Raw genomic sequence first — 6,643 nt, forward strand, 5'->3', positions numbered from 1 at the left:
CAAAGAATGGGTGCAGCTGCACATTTTCTATGAAGGGCTCTCCTATGAGTCAAAGAAGGCAGTAGACCATTCATCCGGAGGATCTTTGAACAAGAAGAAGACCATTGAGGAGGCCATAGATGTCATTGAAACAGTAGCAGAGAACGACTACTTCTATGCTTCCGAAAGAGGGAACACTAGAGGAGTAATGGAGCTAAACAATGTAGATGCGCTGCTGGCTCAGAACAAGCTCATTACCCAGCAGCTGGCTGACCTCACCAAGAAGATGGAGAGGAACCAAGTAGCAGCAATCACCACTTCAGCAGAGGGAAGTCAGGAGCAAGTCAACTACATTGGTAATTCACCTGGCAAAACCATGATCCATACTCCAAGACCTACAACCCTGGATGGAGGAATCACCCAAACTTTGGGTGGGGAAATCAACCTGACCAAAGCCTTGATCAAAGATGCCCAAATCCCAACAATGCAAGCCACCAAAATTTCACATCTAGACCATATCAACACCCCAATAACAACACCTCTCCACATCCACATCAAAACCAAAATAACTTACCTCATCCTTCCACCTCTAATCACGATCTACAATCATTGGATGACAGAATCTCAAAGATTGAGAATCTACTTGAAGGCATAGGCAAAGAGATTCAGGATAGTAAAGCGTTCCGAGAAGAGGTGATGTCCAATATGCAGAATCAGGATGCTGCCATCAAGAAACTTGAGACACAAATTGGCTACTTATTCAAGCAAATTTCCAGCCACAACCTTCGCAGCAATACTAGCTCAACACAAAGGGAGGAGTGTCAGGCTATCACCCTTAGGAGTGGGAAGGAACTGAAGGAAACCCCCCAGAAACCACAAGAAGAGGACTCAAATAAAGAGGAAGAAGAGCAGGACGAAGCTCGAATTCCCACTTTGAGTTCACAAAAAGGGGAAGGAGTGCTGAAGCCAGACGCCCCAAGAGTCCCATACCCTCAGCAATTAAAGAAGAAAGGGGATGACAATCAGTTTTCGAGATTTTTGGAAATCTTCAAGAAACTTCAAATCAACATACCCTTTGCTGAAGCAATAGAACAAATGCCACTCTACACCGAGTTCTTGAAGGAGCTCATGACTAAGAAGAGAAGCTGGAAGAACAACGAGACTGTGATACTAACCGAAGAATGTAGTGCTATCATTCAGCACAAACTACCCCAGAAATTGAAGGATCCCGGGAGTTTTCAGATCCCTTGTATTATATGGGAAATCACAGTGGAAAAGGCTCTTTGTGACTTAGGAGCCAGCATCAATTTGATGTCGGTAGTTATGATGAGAAAGATGAAGATTGAGGAAGCTAAACCGACAAAGATGGCCTTACAATTGGCAGACCGATCATTCAAGTTCCCACATGGCATCGTAGAAGATTTGCTGGTGAAAGTGGGAGATTTTATCTTCCCAGCAGACTTTGTAGTGCTAGACATGCAGGAGGAAGCCAAGGCTTCCATCATCCTGGGAAGGCCATTCTTGGGCCACTGCTGGAGCTGTCATTGATGTACAAAAAGGAGATCTCACCCTGAGATTACACAATGAAAAGATGACGATCAATGTGTTCAAGGCCATGAGTTACCCACCAGAGCAAATGGGAGAGTGTATGAGGTTGGACTCACTTGAAGACGCAGTGCAGGAAAATTTTGAAGAAGAAGAACCTGAAGGTATAATAGAGGAGGAGTCTACGTTTATTGAAGAGGTTGCAACAGCAGAGAGTCAAATACAAGGTGCACCAAAGGAAGAGAACAAAAAGTCAGAAGTACCCAAACTTGAACTCAAAGCATTGCCACCCTCTCTCAAATATGCATACTTAGGAGAAGATGAAAATTACCCAGTAATTATAAGCTTATGCCTCAGCCAAGATCAAGAGGATGAACTGCTCAAAGTACTGCGAAACCACAAATATGCCATTGGTTGGACTCTTGCTGACTTGAAGGGGATAAGTTCGGCCATATGTATGCACAAGATACTGCTGGAAGATGATGCCAAACCATCCATTCAATCCCAAAGGAGGTTGAACCCAATCAAGAAGGAAGTGGTACAGAAAGAAGATATGAAGTTATGGCAGGGAGGGGTAATTTACCTGATCTCAGACAGCCCCTGGGTTAGCCCCGTGCATGTTGTCCCAAAAAAGGGAGGAATTACCGTGGTTCCTGATGAGCGGATAATTTATACGCTTTTTGGCATTATTTTTAGTATGTTTTTAGTAGAATCTAGTTACTTTTAGGGATGTTTTCATTAGTTTTTATGTTAAATTCACATTTTTGGACTTTACTATGACTTTGTGTGTTTTTCTGTGATTTCAGGTATTTTCTGGCTGAAATTGAGGGACTTGAGCAAAAATCAGATTCAGAGGTTGAAGAAGGACAGCTGATGCTGTTGGATTCTGACCTTCCTGCACTCAAAGTAAATTTTCTGGAGCTACAGAACTCAAAATGGCGCACTTCCAATTACGTTGGAAAGTAGACATCCAGGGCTTTCCAGCAATATATAATAGTCCATACTTTGGCCGAGTTTAGATGATGTAAAATGGCGTTGAACGCCAGTTCTACGCTGTTGTCTGGAGTTAAACGCCAGAAACACGTCACAAGCCAGAGTTGAATGCCAGAAATACGTTACAAACTGGCGTTCAACTCCAAGATTAACCTCTACATGTGTAACATTCATGCTCAGCCCAAGCACACACCAAGTGGGCCCCGGAAGTGGATTTATGCATCAATTACTTACATCTGTAAACCCTAGTAACTAGTTTAGTATAAATAGGACTGTTTACTATTGTATTAGAGATCTATGATCAGTTTTATGCTATCTTAGACTTTCATGGGGGCTTGCCATTCGGCCATGCTTGGACCATTATCACTTATGTATTTTCATACAGTAGAGTTTCTGCACTCCATAGATTAAGGTGTGGAGCTCTGCTGTTCCTCAAAGATTAATGCAAAGTACTACTATTTTTCTATTCAATTCAACTTATTCCGCTTCTAAGATATTAATTCTCACTTCAACCTGAATGTGATGAACGTAACAATCATCATCATTCCCTATGAATGCGTGCCTGACAACCACTTCCGTTCTACCTTAGATTGAATGAGTATCTCTTGGATCTCTTAATCAGAATCTTCATGGTATAAGCTAGATTGATGGCGGCATTCATGAGAGTCCAGAAAGTCTAAACCTTGTCTGTGGTATTCCGAGTAGGACTCTGGGATTGAATGACTGTGACGAACTTCAAACTCGCGAGTGCTGGGCATAGTGACAGACGCAAAAGGAGGGTGAATCCTATTCCAGTATGATCGAGAACCTCAGATGATTAGCCATGCTGTGACAGAGCATTTGGACCATTTTCACAAGGGGATGGGATGCAGCCATTGACAAGGGTGATGCCTCCAGTCGATTAGCCATGCAGTGACAGCGCATCGGACCATTTTCCAGAGAGGATAAAAAGTAGCCATTGACAACGGTGTTGTCCTTACATAAAGCCAGCCATGGAAAGGAGTAAGATTGATTGGATGAAGACAGCAGGAAAGCAGAGGTTCAGAGGAAAGAATGCATCTCTATACGCTTATCTGAAATTCTAACCAATGAATTACATAAGTATTTCTATCCTTATTTTCTATTTATTATTAATATTCGAAAACTCCATAACTATTTTATATCCACCTGACTGAGATTTACAAGGTGACCATAGCTTGCTTCATACCAACAATGTCCGTGGGATCGACCCTGACTCACGTAAGGTTTATTACTTGGACGACCCAGTGCACTTGCTGGTTAGTTGTATCGAAGTTGTGAATTAAAAATGATTTATTAAGACGTGCGTACAGAGTTTCTGGCGCCGTTGCCTGAGATCACAATTTCGTGCACCAAGTTTTTGGCGCCGTTGCCGGGGATTGTTCGAGTTTCAACAACGGACGGTTCATCTTGTTGCTCAGATTAGGTAATTTTCTTTTTGTTTTATTTTCAAAAATTTTTCAAAAACCTTTTAAAAATTTCTCATCTGTTTTCGAAAAAAAAATAAAATAAATCTTTTCAAAAATATATTTTTCTTCAGAATTTTTAAGAATAAATTCTAGAGTTTCATGAAGCATGTTGAAGCCTGGCTAGCTGTAAAGTCATGTCTAATTCTTTTGGATAGGGGCTTCCAACCATCAGCATAGAGGCAATTTAATTGGAATGTCAGCCGTGGCATGTCTGAGTTACATACTAAAGCTTGGCTGGCTATTAAGCCATGCCTGACCCTCGAATTGGAGCTTTAGACTAAGAATACAAGATTCCTGGAATTCATATTAAAAAAATTTTGAAATCCTTATTTTCTTTTTCCTACATGTTTTTTCGAAAAAATATACAAAAATCCAAAAAAATTAGAAAATCATAAAAATAAAAAAAAATTTGTGTTTCTTGTTTGAGTCTTGAGTCAGATTTTAAGTTTGGTGTCAATTACATATTCATCTTGCATTTTTCAAAAAATTCATGCATTCATAGTGTTCTTCATGATCTTCAAGTTGTTCTTGGTAAGTCTTCTTGTTTGATCTTGATGTTTTCATGTTTTGTGTCTTTTCTTATTTTTCATATGCATTCTTGCATTCATAGTGTCTATACATGAAAAATTTTTAAGTTTGGTGTCTTGCATGTTTTCTTTGCATTAAAAATTTTTCAAAAATAAGTTCTTGATGTTCATCTTGACATTCAAAGTGTTCTTGATGTTCATCTTGACGTTCATAGCATTCTTGCATGCATTCATTGTTTTGATACAAAATTTTCATGCATTGAGTCTTTTTCATGTTTTTCCCTCTCATCATTAAAAATTCAAAAATAAAAAAAAACATATCTTTCCCTTTTTCACTCATAAATTTCAAAAATTTGAGTTGACTTTTTCAAAACTTTTTAAAATCTAGTTGTTTTTATGAGTCAAATCAAATTTTCAATTTAAAAATCTTATCTTTTTCAAAATCTTTTTCAAAAATCAAATCTTTTTCATTTTTCTTATTTATTTTTGAAAATTTTAAAAATATTTTTCAAAAATCTTTTTCTTATCTTTATCTCCTAATTTTCGAAAATAACATCATCAATTAATGTTTTGATTCAAAAATTTCAAGTTTGTTACTTGCTTGTTAAGAAAGATTCAAACTTTGAGTTCTAGAATCATATCTTGTGATTTCTTGTGAATCAAGTCATTAATTGTGATTTTAAAAATCAAATCTTTTTCAAAACTAATTTCAATCATATCTTTTCAAAAATATCTCTTTATCTTATCTTTTTCAAAATTTGATTTTAAAATATCCTTTCTAACTTCTTATCTTCTTATCTTTTCAAAATTGATTTTCAAATTTGTTTCAACTAACTAACTAACTTTTTGTTTGTTTCTTATCTTTTTCAAAACTACCTAACTAACTCTCTCTCTCTAATTTTCGAAAATATCTTCCCTCTTTTTCAAAATTTCTTTCTAATTAACTAATTATTTTAATTTTTGATTCTCGAAAAGCACTAACCTTTTTCAAAAACTATTTTCGAAAATCACTAACTCTTTTTCAAAAATTATTTTCGAAAATTCTCTCTCTCTCTTATCTTCTTTTATTTATTTATTCATCTACTAACACTTCATCTCACCCAAATTCGAACCCCCTCTTCCATCTGTGTTCGAATTTTTTCTTCTTCTTCTCTTCTACTCACACAGGGACCTCTATACTGTGGTAAAAAGGACCTCTATTATTATTATTTTTCTGTCCCTCTTTTTCATATGAGCAGGAGAAAGGACAAGAACATTCTTGTTGAAGCAGATCCAGAACCTGAAAGGACTCTGAAGAGGAAACTAAGAGAAGCTAAATTACAACAATCCAGCAAGCACCTTTCAGAAATTTTCGAACAGGAAGAGGAGATGGCAGCCGAAAATAATAATAATGCAAGGAGGATGCTTGGTGACTTTACTGCACCTAATTCCAATTTACATGGAAGAAGCATCTCCATTCCTGCCATTGGAGCAAACAATTTTGAGCTTAAACCTCAATTAGTTTCTCTGATGCAGCAGAACTGCAAGTTTTATGGACTTCCATCTGAAGATCCTTTTCAGTTCTTAACTGAATTCTTGCAGATATGTGATACTGTTAAGACTAATGGAGTAGATCCTGAAGTCTACAGGCTCATGCTTTTCCCTTTTGCTGTAAGAGACAGAGCTAGAGTATGGTTGGACTCTCAACCTAAGGATAGCCTGAACTCTTGGGATAAGCTGGTCAAGGCTTTCTTAGCCAAGTTCTTTCCTCCTCAAAAGCTAAGTAAGCTTAGAGTGGATATTCAGACCTTCAGACAGAAAGAAGGTGAATCCATCTATGAAGCTTGGGAGAGATACAAAGGACTGACCAAAAAGTAAGCCTTCTGACATGCTTTCAGAATGGACCATCCTGGATATATTCTATGATGGTCTGTCTGAATTAGCTAAGATGTCATTGGATACTTCTGCAGGTGGATCCATTCACCTAAAGAAAATGCCTGCAGAAGCTCAAGAACTCATTGACATGGTTGCTAATAACTAGTTCATGTACACTTCTGAGAGGAATCCTGTGAGTAATGGGACGCCTATGAAGAAGGGAGTTCTTGAAATTGATACTCTGAATGCCATATTGGC

At 37.9% G+C, this 6,643-nt stretch overlaps 1 non-coding gene across 1 annotated transcript; it reads right to left on the reverse strand.

Annotated features, from left to right (window-relative positions):
* Positions 1 to 6,295: 6,295 nt before the first annotated feature.
* LOC148561766 (small nucleolar RNA R71) lies at positions 6,296 to 6,400 on the reverse strand. Its single transcript, XR_015887794.1, has one exon. It is a non-coding gene; the product is annotated as a small nucleolar RNA R71 (small nucleolar RNA).
* Between the last annotated feature and the right edge of the window lie 243 nt (positions 6,401 to 6,643).

This window comes from Arachis ipaensis, chromosome B6, assembly GCF_059453495.1.
Source record: "Arachis ipaensis isolate K30076 ecotype BB chromosome B6, ASM5945349v1, whole genome shotgun sequence".
Classification (NCBI taxonomy): Eukaryota; Viridiplantae; Streptophyta; class Magnoliopsida; order Fabales; family Fabaceae; genus Arachis; species Arachis ipaensis.